The sequence below is a fragment of the Mus caroli genome, unplaced genomic scaffold (assembly GCF_978045245.1).
Source record: "Mus caroli unplaced genomic scaffold, Mus_caroli_1 scaffold_8, whole genome shotgun sequence".
NCBI lineage: Eukaryota > Metazoa > Chordata > Mammalia > Rodentia > Muridae > Mus > Mus caroli.
In genome coordinates, this window is record NW_028227263.1 from 50,206,076 (window position 1) to 50,222,973 (window position 16,898).

At 45.5% G+C, this 16,898-nt stretch overlaps 1 protein-coding gene across 2 annotated transcripts in view; it reads right to left on the minus strand.

The window, feature by feature from the left end:
• The window catches only part of Tenm4 (teneurin transmembrane protein 4), a 703,400-nt gene extending 686,502 nt beyond the window's left edge, over nucleotides 1-16,898 (minus strand). The window contains exon 1 of one of the 2 annotated variants that reach the window (XM_029479435.2): nucleotides 16,532-16,898. The gene's annotated coding sequence lies outside the window, so the exon portion shown is untranslated. The remainder of the gene's footprint in view (nucleotides 1-16,531) is intronic. The other variant, XM_085841517.1, reaches the window with a different exon arrangement.

Below are 16,898 nucleotides of genomic sequence, written 5' to 3' on the forward strand. Positions count from 1 at the left end.
ATTGCTTAAGTAGTCATATTCTAGGATGGTGCCCAGGTTCCCTGCTGAGGGACCCCACCAAAAGGAGCCCACCCTCCTCTCTCCCTGGATCTTGGAAAAGAACATTGAACATAATTTTCTAACCTCTACAAGAAGTTTGCCATCAGGAGTCTGCCCCTCCTTGCTCTCCTCCAGGGATGGGAAGCTCATTCCTGCCACTGTGGTTTGATACTTAGTGAACAAGCCCTTAGCAACTGAACTGAAGGCAGATCTCCATCCAGCCTAGCTTCCCTTGGCATCTGAAGCTCCAGAGGAAAAACTGAGGATAATCCCATGAGAAGTTAGCCCTAAAGTCCTGACTATGTGCTGCTGAGATCTGGAGTAGTGGAAGTAATGAAGAGAAAGCCAGGCAGGCCTGTAATCAAACTTGGCACCATTCAGCAGACAATGGAGCATAATAAGTGCTGCTGGCAGAGCTGCCACACTGGGTGCAGTGCTATGGCTCAGCACACACAAGGCCTAACTATCTTCATTAGCAGAGTCTGCAGCAGAGGACCTGGCTTTCAGTCCCTGCCTCTGATATGAACCTTGTGACACCTGCTGGCTTGTCTCTGGAGTCCATTTCTGCACAAATGAACTTCATTTTGCAATGATTAGAGAGATGGAAAACTGAGATGGGGTGAGAACAATAGATCAAGGAATGACAACCGTGAGAGTTACCATGGCAATGCTTTAAATTTGAAGAATTCCAAGGATGTTCTGGAAATTAGAGGCAGGCCTGAATATGCACATGTGTATGCACACATGTACACACATGCCTATTTTGATGCTATGGGGCTATCACCCAAACTCAAGTCCGTTATGAACTTTCCCATACTACACACACACACACACACACACACACACACACACACGTATTTGGAATCTTAAAAAAGTGTTTTAAAGGGGCCTTCCAAGAGCACAAATTAATTTTGAAAATAAGGTTTGCTTCAGCAATGAAGGTAGGAGCCTACTCAAAGCTTTGCCTGAAAGTTTAGTGACCTCTGGAGATGGGAGGAATCTTGCTTCTGCCATTGGGCAAGTTCCCTGCCCCCTCCATTTTCCATGAACTAAGTAGAAACCTCCACGGGGGTGGGGGGGTGGGTGAGGGGCATTTTGCTTTAGGGCCAAGTAGATTTATTTATGGACCTAGTTCTCTGGCTCACTATGGGTCAGGACTTTGGGGGCAAGATGTCCGACCTCTCTGAACTACCTTTGGGAATAAGGAACAAGAAGACTTCACTGTGGGAAGCAAGGTTGCTGCTATAGACATTGCGCTGTCCCTGCTGACCCTACAGGACCTTCTATTAAATTGATGGCCATTGAGGTGGCTCAGCAGGAAAAGGCACTGGCTGCTAAGTCTCATGACCTGAGTTTGATCATTGAGACCTACATGGTATATAGAGAGACCTGGCTCACAAACACTGTCTTCTGTGTGGAGGAACACACACACCTACCCACACTATATATATATATATATATATATATATATATATATATATATATATATATATATATATGGAGATTTAATAGTATCCACAAGAGAATGAGCTGAACAGAACGAGGAACAGCCAGATCAGATACAAAAACCATTGACCAACAACCCTGACCCTTCAGCTTCCCTCCCTATTACCCGTGCTTGAAATTAAACAAAGTAAAGTCTGCTTTCTACTTGAAGGATGCTGGCTTCTAGTTAGCACACTTCCCTTTGCAGCAGCCTCCAGAGAAGCCGGAAGCCATCCCTACTCTCACTGTGAGGCTGCCTACTCTCCTGCCTGCCTTTGAGGCCCTGACAAAGGCAAGTGATGGTGGCTGACTCTGTTGTTATAACAAACTCTGAATAAACAGTCTCTGCCTGTGCCTATATGGGTAGTCTTTATTTATTTTCAGCCAATAAGGGTAGGAAATAAGTAAATTACATAGCATGCTCTGCCCTTGACCCACCCCCTTCTTTCAGATTATTCTTATAGCAGCTAGGGTGATCTTGTTAAGAATACTAGAGCATAACATTTAACATGGTGGAAAGAAGAAAACATACAGAAGGGTTAGGGAGTCATGGAACAGTAGAGCAGGCATGGATGCAGGGTTCTTATTGCAACAGGATTGTCAGACTAAGGCTTGGCAAGAAGATGATATTAGAGCAGAGACGGGGAAGTGGGCAGTTACCCATGGGGATATAAAGGGGAAAGCAACCCAGGCAGAGGGACAGCCTTGAAGCAAGAATGGGCCTGATGAGCCTGGTGTGGTGGCACATGCCTTTAATCCCAGCACTCGGGAGGCAGAGGCAGACGGATTTCCGAGTTTGAGGCCAGCCTGGTCTACAAAGTGAGTTCCAGGACAGCCAGGGCTATACAGAGAAACCCTGTCTCGAAAACAAAAACAAAAACAAAACAAACAACAAACAAACAAACAAACAAGAACGGGCCTGATGTGCTACACAGTGAGGAAGAGAGTGATCTGAACAGGAGAAGGGTGGGAAGCCTGGTGAGAGGGCTTTGGAGGCTTTAGAGCTATATTGACCATTGCCCCGAGGCAAGTATGGGTCCCTTGCTGAGCTCTGAGCAGGGAAGGGGCAGATCAGAGTTACATTTTAATACAGGATCTAATGTAGATATAACAAGAGGGTCATTTTAGCTGCTACGATGACTGGAAACTGCAAGGGATCAAGGACTGACAGGGAACCCATGACAAGAAGAAACCACTATCTGGATGAGAGAAGATGAACATGGACCCAGATGGTAAATATAATGATGAAATATGTCAGTTTCTGGGTCTATTTTGAAGGTGAACCATCTTAAGATATCCCGATGGCTCTGTATGCAGACATGGAAACAAACAAACAAACAAACAAACAACAACAAAAACCATGCACTAAAGGCAACTCCAATGTTTGGGTCCTATGAAGCAGAGAATGTAGTTCCCATTGGCCAAGATAGGCCAAAGACTACTGACAGAAAACGATTTGATAAAAAGGCACATAAAATTCAAGTTTGAGATGCATAAAGTTCAAGTTAGCCATAAGACGTTCAAGAGAAACATCAAAGAGGTGGTTAGACACTTGAAGCTAGAGTTTGGGAGACCCCACAAGCAACTTTCTTCTCTACTTTGCTTGCTCACTTACACAGGAATTCAGGAATGAAAATGTATCTGTACCTAGCACGACACAGTTTGGAACACACGTCCAGAGGCAGAGTGCAATGACACTGTCTGCTCTAAGATGTCCCGAGATTCCCTGGTACCCATGGTGCAACTCCCAACCTAACACAGAGATGATGACAACACCTTCAATCAAGCTCCTTTCAGTCTAGGGGAACCTAAGTTGGCTTCTTGCTTCTGTGGTCCCATGAGCAGCATACATCAAATGCTCTCAAGTGCCACACCATCCTTGACCTAGAAATTTCAAGTAAAGAAAATGGGCAAAAGAAATAAACGGAAAGCCCCCAGTTATGTGCACCTCAGCATTAGTTACTGTGGTGGAGAACTGGAAACAGCAGTAGGAAATTAGATAAATAATGGCACATCCTTATGATGGAAAATTACAAATCTAAGTGGCATGCTGGAGAGAAAAATGTAACAGCATGGAAAATTATCTAATAGTAAAGTCAGAAAGTAATGTATATAATGTATATAAGTTGTTCTGTGTGGCAGGGGAGAATAGGAGTAGATGAAGATTAGAATTTCAGGCAAGGAGCCACAGAGATGAGCCACAGCCAACTGTAACTCCAGTTCCAAGGGGTCTGAAGCCCTCAGCTGATCCCCATGCATGTGGCGCACATAGATACGTGCAAGCAAAGTGCTCAAGTACCTAAAGTAAAAATAAATAAATCTAAAAACATTTTTCAAGCAGTTGTAAAGAAGAGCAATATCAGAAAAGACCAAGTGTGTTTGCTTAGCTACAGGGTTGTGTGTTGTTTTCATTCCCTTAGCGATTACCTTAGGCTTCCTTAATGTTCTGGTTACTGCTGTCATAAGGAGAAACACATGAATAAGAATATGATTTCTTAAAATTTCAGTAGTGCAGAATATCAAACCCATGGTCTCATGCATGCTAGGCAAACACTCTATCATTCAACTATATTTCCTGTTCCCAAACATGAAAAAATATGTAAAATTTTTAAAGTAATACCTTAATAATAAAATTGCTCCCTCCTCCACAATATGTCACAAAGTTGAATGCATTTAAGGATGTTAAGGGAGCCTGAAGAGCAGCTGTAAGTGCAGTTTGTCCCTGGTATGGTGATGATGGCCACTGTTTATTATGTTGCTTGGCACATGGCAGCTGTCACGACAGACACCACAGCAATCCTGGTGTCCAGATGCATACACATCTGGTACTTACAGTCATGGGGAGATGAGGAAGAAAAAGATCAAGTTTGAGATCCCTGCTCGGCAAGGAAGGGGATGTCCATCATCAGGATTTGTATCTCTGGGGAACTTGTCAAAAACACAGACTCTCAAGTCAACTCTCCAATGCACTGGACAAGAATCTGTGTTTGTGTGTATGCCGAGGGGTTTGTGTGTAGTGTATTCTAGTGTGCACAGACATATGAGGACATGTGTCTCTACATATATATTTAAAGCCCAGAGGTTGATTGACAATGGATGTCTTTAACTATCTCCTGACATCTTATTTTTGAGACAGAGTCTAGCATTGACCCTGAGGCTCACCATTTTGGTTAAGGCTGGTTAGGGAGCCTTTGGGATTCTCCTATCTCTGCCTCTTCCAGTTCTCGTGTTATAGGAGCAAAACAATGTGGCCAGCTTTCATGTATGTGCTAGGGATCCACACTCTGTCCTGCTTGTGTGACATGCACTTTACGCACTGAGTCATCTCTACCATCCTGAGGACCTGTATCCTAACAAGTCTCAAGAAGTAACAAACAAGTGTTGTTTGTTATTTTGTTTTGTTTGTTCTTTGGGACAGACCTTCCTATGTTGTCCAGGCTGACCTTAAATGTGTGATCTTCCTGCCTCAGAACATCAAGTTGCTGAGATTACAGAAAAGCATTCTTGCATCTGACATTCAAGGGCCTCTCTGTAGTACAACTCAGTTTCCCAGTTTGATGTAGATTTGAGATGATCTCCAGAAAAATTAATCCAAAGGAGTGAAGAATGTCTTCACTTTTATCATTAGTAGTAACAGTATTAGCATTTACTTGTCTGTGTGCACATGACTGGATAGAGACATATATGCCATGGCACATGTGTGGAGGTCAGGGGACAACTTGTAGAACATGTTACCTCCTTCTACATATACTCCAAAACTCATAATCAGGTTATCAGGCTTTTGTAGCAAGCACTTTTACTGAGGCAAATCATCTTGCCTGCCAAGGACTTCTTAACAAATTGTACTGTCAACAAGAAAATCCCCAAACCCTTCAAACTTCAGAGTCTTCAGACTCTTCCACAATGACAAGTCTTCAGCACAACTTTGGAAGGTTACTACCATGAGATGTGCATTTGACATGCTGAAAGAAATGAGACATCCTCTCTTCTACCTGGGGAATCCAGAAGTGACCTTGCACATTTGAGGGGATTATTCAGGAATGGTTAATGGGCACAGCCCAGGAGAGAACAAAAAAGAGCAGAAGTAGCCCAAAGGCTTATCCTGACAGCTGCAGGCAAAGCAAGGCCTTTTCCACCAGGCAGAAAGCAGCTGTTGGAGGGAACAGAACAGGAGGAGGGAGAATGCTGACTCTCCCACTGAGATGCCCCAGTTTGCCAGTGGCAGGGCGGAGGGCGGAGCAAAAAGCCTTGATTATCATATTCTAGTCCCATGGATTTAGTGAATTAGGTCACTCACCTCATACATAAATTACCCAATATGGGATCCTTTCTGCTTCTTTGGAAAGGGGATGAAATGAACATTTAATGAAGCTCTACTCTTGTGTGTCATTGCTCAGCCTTAGCTGTATAGCTTTGCTGGCTCCCCATCTCTCTCTCTTACACACACACATACAGAAAGAGTGAGAGAGAGAGAGAGAGAGAGAGAGACAGACAGACAGACAGACAGACAGACACAGACAGACAGACAGACAGATAAACAGAGACAGAGACAGGGACAAGGACAGAGAGAGAGACAGAGAACATTTATGGGGAAAGAAGAAACTGGTCTTTGGTAAGAACATTTCAGGTGAGTCTACTGCAGGGATGGTGTTAGCAATGCCTGTTGAGACCTCTAGTGATACTAGAAACTAAAGCTAGCACTGAGTAGGTACTCAGAGAGGCAGAGGGAGAGTCTTTATGATTTTGTGGGTGTAAGGAGCAAAAGGACAGTTGATACTGAACCAGGGTGAACTGCTCACCTTACTCCACATATCCCTGACTTTCACCTTCTACAGGTACCATCATCATCCAAGGTCCTCCTGGAGCTAGGCTTGTATAACCTTGCAAAATCAGCATCTTCAAACCCTCTTAAGTCTCAGAGCCTCCCCAGCCCCACATGTTCCCACCACTGATGTGCTCTAACGGGCTTCAGAAGCAGGTCACAAAACCCGAAGCTGAGCAGATGGGGGAATAAGAAGAAATATGCCAGTGCCAAAGGCCACCACTGGCACAAAGGATGCTGACCAAAAGATACTATACAAGTGCCACACAAACCTTTTGGAGGCAGAGACTTTGATTTTCCATTTTATTACTGAAAAGAGGGTGAACAGAGATTTCTAAGGACTGTGCTTGAATGCATACAGCTACCAAGTGACATGTGTTGGCAATTCCCGAGTCTTGCCAGGCCCTCCAAGCCACTTGACAAAACCACAGCACAGAAGGGAACCATCATCAATGAAAGGAAAGGGAAGCCAGAACTTAGCTATACCTCAATAAACTCCTGTTCTTTCTTCTTTTTTTGTTTTTGTTTTTGTTTTTGTTTTGTTTGCTTACTGTGGTGCTGAGGATTGAACTCAGAGCCTTGCAATGCCAGGCAAGTCCATCCACTACAGAGCTAAAAGTCAATAAATCACTTTTCAGGTTCTGGGAATTCTCATGTTAACTCAGCAGTACCAAGGACTCCTATGCTTGTCATAAACGATCTTTCCCAATAACCATGCTAAGAACCCTGCCAACTTCTCAATATTATTCCCATTTGATGAACTGGGAAACTAAGGCATGCAGACATTAAGTAGCTTATCAAGGTCCCACAGAGAGAAGGCACTGAAGCTGGGCAGAGTAGGTGGTGCCAAACTCAGTGCTGCTTTCAGATACCAGGGGAGAGAGCTTGGGAGATTGTTCAAGGCTGCAGTAAGAGCACTGTTCTACAGTCCTAGGTACTTCCTGGAAGGTGGCTCCACACTGAGCCTCACAGCCACTGTCACTTAGCAGCTAAAGACTACTACTCTTTAGGGAGGGGCGCCTTGGGTTTTAATCAGTCAACCCTGTAAACAAGGCACTCACTCCAGCTTTATTTATTCCTTGAGAGAGAGGCGCAGCAAGGGTGGGAGCCAGCAAGGAGCTTACACAGCATTTCAGTGCTATACACTGCTGGGAAGCTCATAAACACAATGGGGCAGGCAGAAGACCCGCTTCCTAGCCTGCCCCAGAGACAGATGGGGACCACAATCAGCCACATCTGTACCAGGTTCAGCACTGCCAATCACAAGCCTGTCCAGTCAGAATCACAGAACCACAAGCCATCTTCTACTTTCCTCTGGAGAGTAAAGGTCCTACACATCTCCAGGGAGCATCATGCATGTCTATATCCTAGACAGTGCACACACCGGGTCCTGAGGTTGTCCTCTGCATCTTCACATGCTTGGGCTAGATCTTTGTAAGGTGAGCACTGGCTCCTCCCTGCCATGATATGTGAGCTTGATTGACTGCACTTTCTATTATTTATTTATATACGAGGACAGAGAGGTACAGAAGGCTGATCCAAGGTTTCTGTGCCAGAAAGGTGGTGGTGGCTAAGGGTCTGAAGCAGTTCTTCCTCTGAACACAGTCTCCAAAGTTGATATTCTTCTCAATTCCCTATTTTACTCATCCAAGTCACCATAGTCTTTCTCTTTGCCTTTCTCTATCTTCCTCCTTCCCTTCTTCTCTTTCTTTCTTTCTCTTTCTTTCTTTCTTTCTCTCTCTTTCTTTCTCTCTTTCTCTCTTCCTTTCTTTCTTCCTTCTTTCTTTCTTTCTTTCTTTCTTTCTTTCTTTCTTTCTTTCTTTCTTTCTCTCTCTCTCTCTCTCTTTCTTTCCTCCTTCTCTCTCTCTCTCTCTCTCTCTCTCTCTCTCTCTCTCTCTCTCTGTGTGTGTGTGTGTGTGTGTGTGTCTGTAATCCTAGCACTGAGGCTAGGAAGGAAGGCAAGATTAATACTAGCCTGAACTACAGAGCAAGAGCTAGGCCAGCCTAGGGACCTCAGCAGTCATGGACAAAGCTAGTGTAGATTTGCCTGCTCTCCCAGTGCTGGGTTGCTAGAAGCAGGAGGATCCCTGAAGCTATATAGCAACCCTGATTCAAAATAAATAAATAAAAATAAATGGAAGCTGGACATGGTGCATGCCTTTAATCCCAGCACTTGGGAGGCAGAGGCAGGCAAATTTCTGAGTTCAAGGCCAGCCTGGTCTACAGAGTGAGTTCCAGGACAGCCGGGGCTGAGAAATCCTGTTTTCTAAAGCCCCAAAAGCCACCGGGCAGTGGTGGCACACACCTTTAATCCCAGCACTCAGGAGGCAGAGGTAGGAGGATCCCTGTTAGTTCGAGGCCAGCCTGGTCTACAGAGTGAGTTCCAGGACAGCCAGGGCTATACAGAGAAACCCTGTCTTGAAAAACAAAACAAAACAAACAAAAAGGAAGAGAGGAAGGAAGGGCAGGAGAATGGAAAATAAAACAGAATAAAAAAATAAAACAATATTTCATCTTTGTATACTATTCCACTGTCTGGCTCCAGGACACTCTGTCCAGTCTATTCCTACCCCCACCCCCAAGCTAATAAATACCACTGCAGTGAACATTTTTATTCTTAAAACTTCTCTGCCTGTCTCTGAATATTTTCTTTGGCTAGATTCCTAGAATTGGAATACTGGACTAAAGGGAGTAAGTGTTTCTAAGACTACCGACAGTTACTGCCAAATTGCTTTCCTAAAAGGGTATATTAATTTGCATTTTCACCAGCAGGGAAGGAGAGTACCTGTCTCCCATCATCCTCTCCAGGATCCAGCATTGTCTTAAAAATAATCTTGGCTAATAAGAAAAGTGATAAATGGTAGCACAAGTCTTCAAAGAGGCAAAGGATGCTAATCTTACAATGTATACAGGCCACGGATTGGGCTGCTCAGTGTTTCTCGTGTGTCAGCCAGTTTGGAGAAGTTTTATATTTGAGTTCTATGATGGCAAGGGCTTTCATGTTATTCTTTGATTATCCCTGTCATCCAACCTGGTACTTCCTCTGAGTCTTTTCCACAACAATGGAAGCATTCTATGACTGCAAGCGTCTACTCTGGTAGCCACTCTCCACATGTGGCTTTTGAACCTTTGAGAAATGCCTTCAGTGATTGAGGAAATGAATGTCTTAGTTATATTGCATTCTAGTTAAATTTAACTTCAGATGTCACTAGCGACTACTGAGTTACAGTGTGCTATCGATTGCACTGCAATACATATTAGTGAGAGAAGAACTCAGTCTCCCAACTCCACCTGCCACTACCATATTTCCATCAGGGCAAGAGTTGGCCTTTTACCCCCTCAACTCTTTGTGTCCATTTTTTCTCTCAAATGGAGGGCTAATGCTACTTATCAGTCATGTGGGGTGATGTAGGGATCAGCTAATTAATGTTTGCAAAGAGCTGCATTACTAACTGGTTCTCAGAATAATTGCACCTTAATAAAACGTTTAAACAACCCGTTCTCATCCAAAGGCCAACGAAGGGCTGAGTTTATTTAGTTAAATGCTGGTTTCCCTGACTCATCCTGAACTGGGTCCTTTCACTGTGGACCTTCTCAAAACAAACCCCTTTCTTTGGGACCTTGCTGCCAATAAGCAGATACTGAAATGGGCTTCACTGTGAAGCTGATATCACAAGTTTGATGAGTAAATTAATAATACAAACAAGATTGGGGAGGGTGGATATTTAACCAACTTGAACAAATTGCTTTTAAGCTCTTAAGCACTTTAATTGCTTACATGATAATGATGCAAATTTGTAAATGTCTTGATCTACTCCCAAAGTTGGCCCAGAAGAAAAAAAAATACAAAAGGAGAAACTCTTCTAAAAGCAAACACTTTGTTAAGTATTGGATTTTGATTACGTGTTATTCTATAAAGACTTAAGCCTGCCATTCTATGGAATAGAGGGGTTAAGAGCTAGAGAGAGCTACTATCAAATGTTAGTCCCAGGCATGTGAAGCTGGGCAAACAGCTCCTCCCTCCCAAGCTCCCTCACCCAGGACAGACACCAATGGCACTTGAAAGGTCTTCCCTTGGTTCTTGTCCCTGTCTCTCACTCCTTCACAGCGTAGAATGATTCACCCTACCCTTCTAGCTATGTCTGTGGAAATGATGCTACTCAAGATCCAAAAGGAAAGACACTCTATAATGCAAGCCCCCAAATCTAGGACAGCTAGGATTTCTCTGTGTCCAGGGATCATTATTGTCATGTTCTAAAAGAACATCAGAAGAGAAGGTGCTTGGAAATGAACCCCTCCGTAAGGACTGTAGACTCAAAGCCTAAAATCCAGCAGCAAACTGGTGAGAAATTCAGGTTCTTGATTCCTCCAGCGCACTCAACCAGAATATGCTTATAAACACAATTGTCCTTTAGGTATAGATACATACTCAACTCCAAGCAACGCTGGTTCTAGTATCTCAAGCCTACTCTCCTCTCCAAAGGTAAGTTCAGAGACAGGAAAACTGAGGAATGAACGGGGTATATACAAAGCTCCAACCCTTTTGTTTGTCTTCCAAAGGGTTTGAAGACCAAAATTTCAGAAACCACCAGTTATTTCACAGCAAGAAAAAAAAATAGAGAAAAAAAATAGACTTTTTCAGAGGGGGAAAAACTGTTGTTTGTTGTTTGTTGTTTTGAGATAAGATCTCTCTATGGAAAGATGGCCTAATCGGCCATCATTGGAAAGAGAGGCCCATTGGTCTTGTAAACTTTATATGCCTCAGTACAGAGGAACGCCAGGGCCAAGAAGTGGGAGTGGGTGGGTAGGGGAGTAAGGGGTGGAGGGTATGAGGGACTTGGGGGATAACACTGGAAATGTAAATGAAGAAAATACCTAATTAAAAAAAGAGATCTCTCTATGGAGCCCAAGCCAACCTTGAATTCACTAGGTAGCCCAGGCTGGCCTTGAACTCTTGGCATCTAAGTACTGGGATTGCAGGTATATATGCCTCCTGACCCAGGAGAAGCTCCGTTTTTGTTTTTGAAGCCTGACTTCCAGAGAATGCTAATGGTGAAGTGATGGCACTTGATACCCTCTGATGTTCCATCTCCCACACCACAGAGCCAGCAAAGGATAAACGGGGAAAAGAAGTGGGCAGAGGCCACTGCTCTACAGACAGACTGCTTCACTTGGGGCCTTTTTTCTGTTTTCCAAACAGAAGGAAAGCTGGGATTTGATGTTTAGACAAGACACATTCTCTCACATCCCTAGGTGAATCCAGAGTGTTATAGGCATCAAAGGCAGCATCTCAACCTTGTCTGAAGTCAGAGGCAGTGACCAACAGAGCCACTCCATGTCAGGTGACACTTGACACTCAATAGCCCTTAGGTGACCTTTTTACGGGATCTAAGGGAACTCCTGATTTATCCTGCTGGGGATAAGGACACCTTGGAAATGGGAGGCTTCTCCTACTAGTTCCACAGAATTCTCTGTCATGTGACAAGTCCTGTAACCACAGGGAATAAATCTTTTCTGGGTCACAGAAAGACAACTGGGGGAAGGAGCAAGCCTGACAAATGCACCCTCTGATTGAAGTGGATCGTGAGGGGACAAGAAACTCAAACAGCAAGAAGGTACAGTGAGTGATTTATTTACTGTTGTCCTGGGATAGTAACACAAACAAGGAGCTGATTTTCAGTGCAAAGACATTTAGCAGGTGGGGCCTCCATGCTTCTTTGACCACACCCTCCTTCTTCACTGTCCCTTCCTAAGACCTCCTAGGTCAATGGAAGGGCTCTGAGTCAAGGAGAAGAAGGAAAGAGTGGATCTCCACTCCCAGCAAGTGCTGGAATACATGCTCACTTATCCAGGGAACTGTTTGTCATTTATCATGAAGCCAACCCCACCTACAAGGCTGAGGAACATATTTACATATTTCAACTCCACTGCTGGCTGAAGCCTCAGAGAAAGTGATTCCAAGACAACCAGGGAAGAAAAATATTCTTGGAGAAAAAAAAAAAAGGATTTTCCTATCAGTTCAGTAAAACATTGCAAAGTTATTCAGATTCTTTTTATGAGGTTTGCATGTGACTCCCTCCCCTCCCCCACCACTTCAGTTCCCAAGCTTAGAGGGGACTGGAAAGTAAACAGATTCTGGTTAAAAAGATGTAGACAACACAGTTTATCCTTCTGCTTCTCAAGTGTGACAGAGCCTCAGTACAGCACATGCCTTTGACTCTACAACCCTACTTTCTAGGAATCTGTCTTGAGGAAACGCTAAAATCCTGTGAAATGTACAAAGTTGACTGTTGTAGTTATGTTACAATAAAATACTAAACATAAACAAGAAATCAAGAAGTATGGACTGGCTTAATGAAAGCATGCTATATTAAAACATCTGGGCTCTATACTGCCCCTGAAACTGTTGCTGTGAGGGAGGGGAGTTAAAACAGGGTACAGGGTAGATCTATATGCTTTATCACTAAATATAAACAAGCATTCAAAATATTATATGATCTCACTTTTTCTGTACTCATAGAGTCTCAAGATGCAACCCCAACATCAATTAAACTTATTTTGATTTTGATTTTGTCTCTATTGTCTGAATTCCTTCAGTGATAACATTTTAGCTGGGTAATCTGAGCAAACAGAGAAAAGGACCACAAAGTAATAAACCCATAATCCCATACAGTACACATCACATATGTATTGTGCAAACATGCATATACACATATGTACATTTGTATTTACAAGTTTTATTAAATACTTTCCTGTGGAAAGTTGTTAAGTTTGGGAATCCGTGTTGCTTAGCTGCCTGGGATCTAGGGCATGTTACTTTCAAAGTGGCTCCTACAGCTGTCTCTCAGAGCAAAGTGGATGGAGTGATTTGGCTCTCGATTACAATAAACTTGTGTGATAAACTATTTAAGGAGTCAGGTAAAAATTGGCCCCTTGGACCTAAAATTGACTTTGATTTACCCAGGGAAGCTTTTCGGATCAAACCCGCAAGGGGTTGATTTAAACCCCATTGTGTCTTTGTTTGTCACTGTTTAGATAGATGGATGGATGTGGGAGAATATTCTGGGATGGGAGCATCTGAAGGCTGGGCCTGGGTGGAGCAGCTGTCAGAATAGGAGCAGCAGGCAGCAGAGGACTTGGCTGAGCATTTGCATGATGGCTTGCCCAATCTCCTTCTCCCCCAACCTCCATCCCAGTTAGAGTGTGAATGAGCATCTTACATCAAGTCCCTCATTTGGGTTGCCCAGCAATCTTTTGCTTAAATTCCTGATCACCTCCTTTCCCAGAGTTGTAACTTCTGATCTGAAAATACCAGATTATATAATACACCAGTCTGCACAAGGATGGAATTCTGTCAGGAAAAAGGGACCCAATGAAAGCACAAATTCTAACAAAACTGGAAATGACTTTTCTAAGAAAAGAGAAGATATTTTTGTGTCAAGCACTTGAAGCTGGTTTTAAATAGACTTTGGATGCAATGTTGCTGGTTCTTTAGGCGCTGTTGATTTATTTCTATGCCTAACCTCACCCAACAAATGTACATCATTGGAGAAAGTTGAAAGAAGCTGGTAAGAACGCTCACTGGTGACACTTGCCAGAGGTTCAATGGGTGCCGGTGCTTTCTTACAGAACAGCAGAATAGATGGCAGTATCATATTTTGCAGAAGAGAAGTGACCCTCCCCACAAAACCTGTCTAAGACCTCATAGTCTCAATCCCCAAAATCTGTAAGTCCCACCCCCATTAACAAGCTCCCACAAAAGGCTGAAGGGATTATACTAAAAGGAATTAAACTCTATGGAAAGAGTCCTCTAACCCAATACCTACCCTTCTGTTGAAACCTCTGCTCACTGCCTACCATTCCAGATCATTCCATTTGCTGTACTCTCAGGGTTCCTCCTTAAACTGAGCACTGATTGTGAACCCCCAACCCTGAGCAAAGACTGACTCTTTCCTCCACAGGGCACTTTCATGGCTTAATGCCCAAAGCCTACTTCCACCCGGAGAAGACTTGATTAAAAGCAGGACTGGCAACCCAAGAACATGAGGAATCTCTAGAGAATGGAATCTCACCATCCCTGACACCTTCTCCACCCCAGAACAGTAATCTCACAAACTGTCCTGCCTCTAATCCCACTCATTCTAAGACCCATTCCAGCAGCTTTTCGCTGCTACCGAATCAGATACAGCTGCATCCCCCGCTCTAAACAGTCACAAGAGCGGACAAGCAGCACAGACCCAGTCCCACTAGGAGAAAGGGTTTCCTTGTCAACCCCACCAAAGAAAACAGATTCTTTACAGTAGTCCCACAGCTCCTAGAAAGAGAGAAATCCGGCTTTCAGGCTAGAGTATGGCCTGATCGGAACCCCCACCCCCACCCCACCCCACCCCACTGCGCTGCTCTCTCTCTCTCTCTCTCTCTCTCTCTCTCTCTCTCTCTCTCTCTCTCTCTCTCTCTCTCTCTCTCTCTCCACTCACACACACACACACACACACACACACACGAGAGAGAGAGAGAGAGAGAGAGAGAGAGAGAGAAAGCGCTTGCTGCCGCTACCACCACCTGTGAAAACAGTCTTCTTAACTTTAACATTTAGGGAAGCCGGGAAGTATAGCTACAGGCCTCCAGGAGCGCACCCAGGGTCTTAAAGAAAGTGGCCAGGCATTGAAAGGGAGGGGGTAAGTGCTCCCCAACTGGGAAGCGCTCCTGGTCGGAACTTGGCCGCCAAAGCTCGGGTTTCGGTGATTAGGCCCCGCCCACTCCGTCACCCCTTCAGAGCGGAGCTCAGTTCAGGCCACCAAAAAAAGCCCCAAGGCCGAGGGCTCCCAGTCCCAGGTTGGCGGAAAGAGGGCCGCAGCCAATCCTGGAAACCCCATCCGGGAGGCTTCTAGAGGTTGATGGAGAGGCGAGTTAGTCACGTGGAGCCAGCAGCATGGCTGGGAAGCTAAGTGTTGGGCCCCAAGAGCTGGGAAACAGGTTGCCGCCAAGCCCATCCCCTCCCCCAAGCAAACCGGCGGAGAACCGATTCCCGCCGTGCCCTGGGTGAGAACCCGGCCGCCTCCGGGGTGCACTCCTTCTCCAGCCCCAGCGGCTGGACCAGAGCCGCTACGGCAACCCAGGCAAAGGCGCCTTCAGCAAGGTCAAGACGCGGCTGGTCGGCACCTGGGGATTTTTCCCAGCCCTGCACTGGCTTTGCAATCGCATTGTTAAGGATCATGGCAGAGGCAGGAAATCCGAACAGCCCCACAGGTCTGCGCGGGGGAGGATTTATTTTACAGAGCCGAACACACTCAGACAGACCCGGGATTTCAGGGGGGAGGGGATGCGGAGTTTCAGGACGCCGGAATGTGGCAAAAACAAAACCCTCCCCACCCATGCACGCTATCATCTGACTTGGGGGAGGGAGTTCAGGGCCACCAAGCCCCAGACTTCAGCGCTCCTCAGGGTTCTTTCTGCCAGGGCTGGGATAGCTTTTCCCTCTACAGGCGAAAAACAAGATTTAAAAACACTCCACTACTGTGGTTCTCTATCAAAGCCCATCAACGTGCGACAGGCTGCGGCAGCGAAGGGAGGCAGCGAGATGGGGGGGGGGGGGGAGTGGAAAGGAGCGCAGTTGAAACCAAACTGTTTTCAGTCCTGGAGGGAGGCGAGGGAACAGAAGCCATATCAGGCACCCATTCTCATAGCATCCGCATTAGGTATAATAATTTTTTCTGCCCACCCCCGCACCCCGTAGAGGCCAGTACTCTACTTCCTAACCCACCACAAACACCCCAAACCTGGGCCTGGATGCCTGGCGTCTCCGGGCATTTCTAAAAGGGAATGGAGGCAGGTTACTAAACAGGTGAAGGACGCTGGGTTTAAAGCCAGGGAGGGGCCAAGAAAAGAGTCCTGGGGCTGCCTAGAACACCGATTTTCCGAGAACTACGTTCCCTGGAAGGCCATCCAACACCCCCCCCCCCAACACCTCCAACTCCTGAATCTCAGGGCTCCACGGACTCAAAGAAATCCTGACCCGTTCTTCTTCACAGGTTAATCTTGGATCTCCACCCACTCAGTCCCTGCTTCGGTAACCGGTTCCTTGGGGACAGAGCTTTAGCACCCAAAGCCCACATCTCAGAAGTGGGCACCTCGGCACAAAATACCCACCTCCCCATTCCCCAAGTGGGTCTCCCAGGTACTTACAGTCCCCAAACAGTAAAACTTTCAGGGTTGTCTTTCAAGAGCCGGGTGCTTGCAATACAGATCTGGGAGATCACTGAGGCAGCTTATATAATTGCCCGCGATACTGTTCAGCAGATATCCTCCGAGCACGGCCGCACAGCTCAGCACAGAGGCACCCTCTGGCCCCGGCGCTGGGGATCACGAGCATGCCCCACCAGCGCCTCTACAAAGCAGTAGGGTGATCTCCAGGGCTAATCAAACGCCAATAGTGCGCTCAGATGCCCGCAAACCCCGGGTTGACTCTGCGTCCTTATAGCTGCGTTGGTGGCTTACGGTTAACTGCATGTGTACAAACCTTCTCTCCAGGGTTGTGTTGTATGTGCGTGGG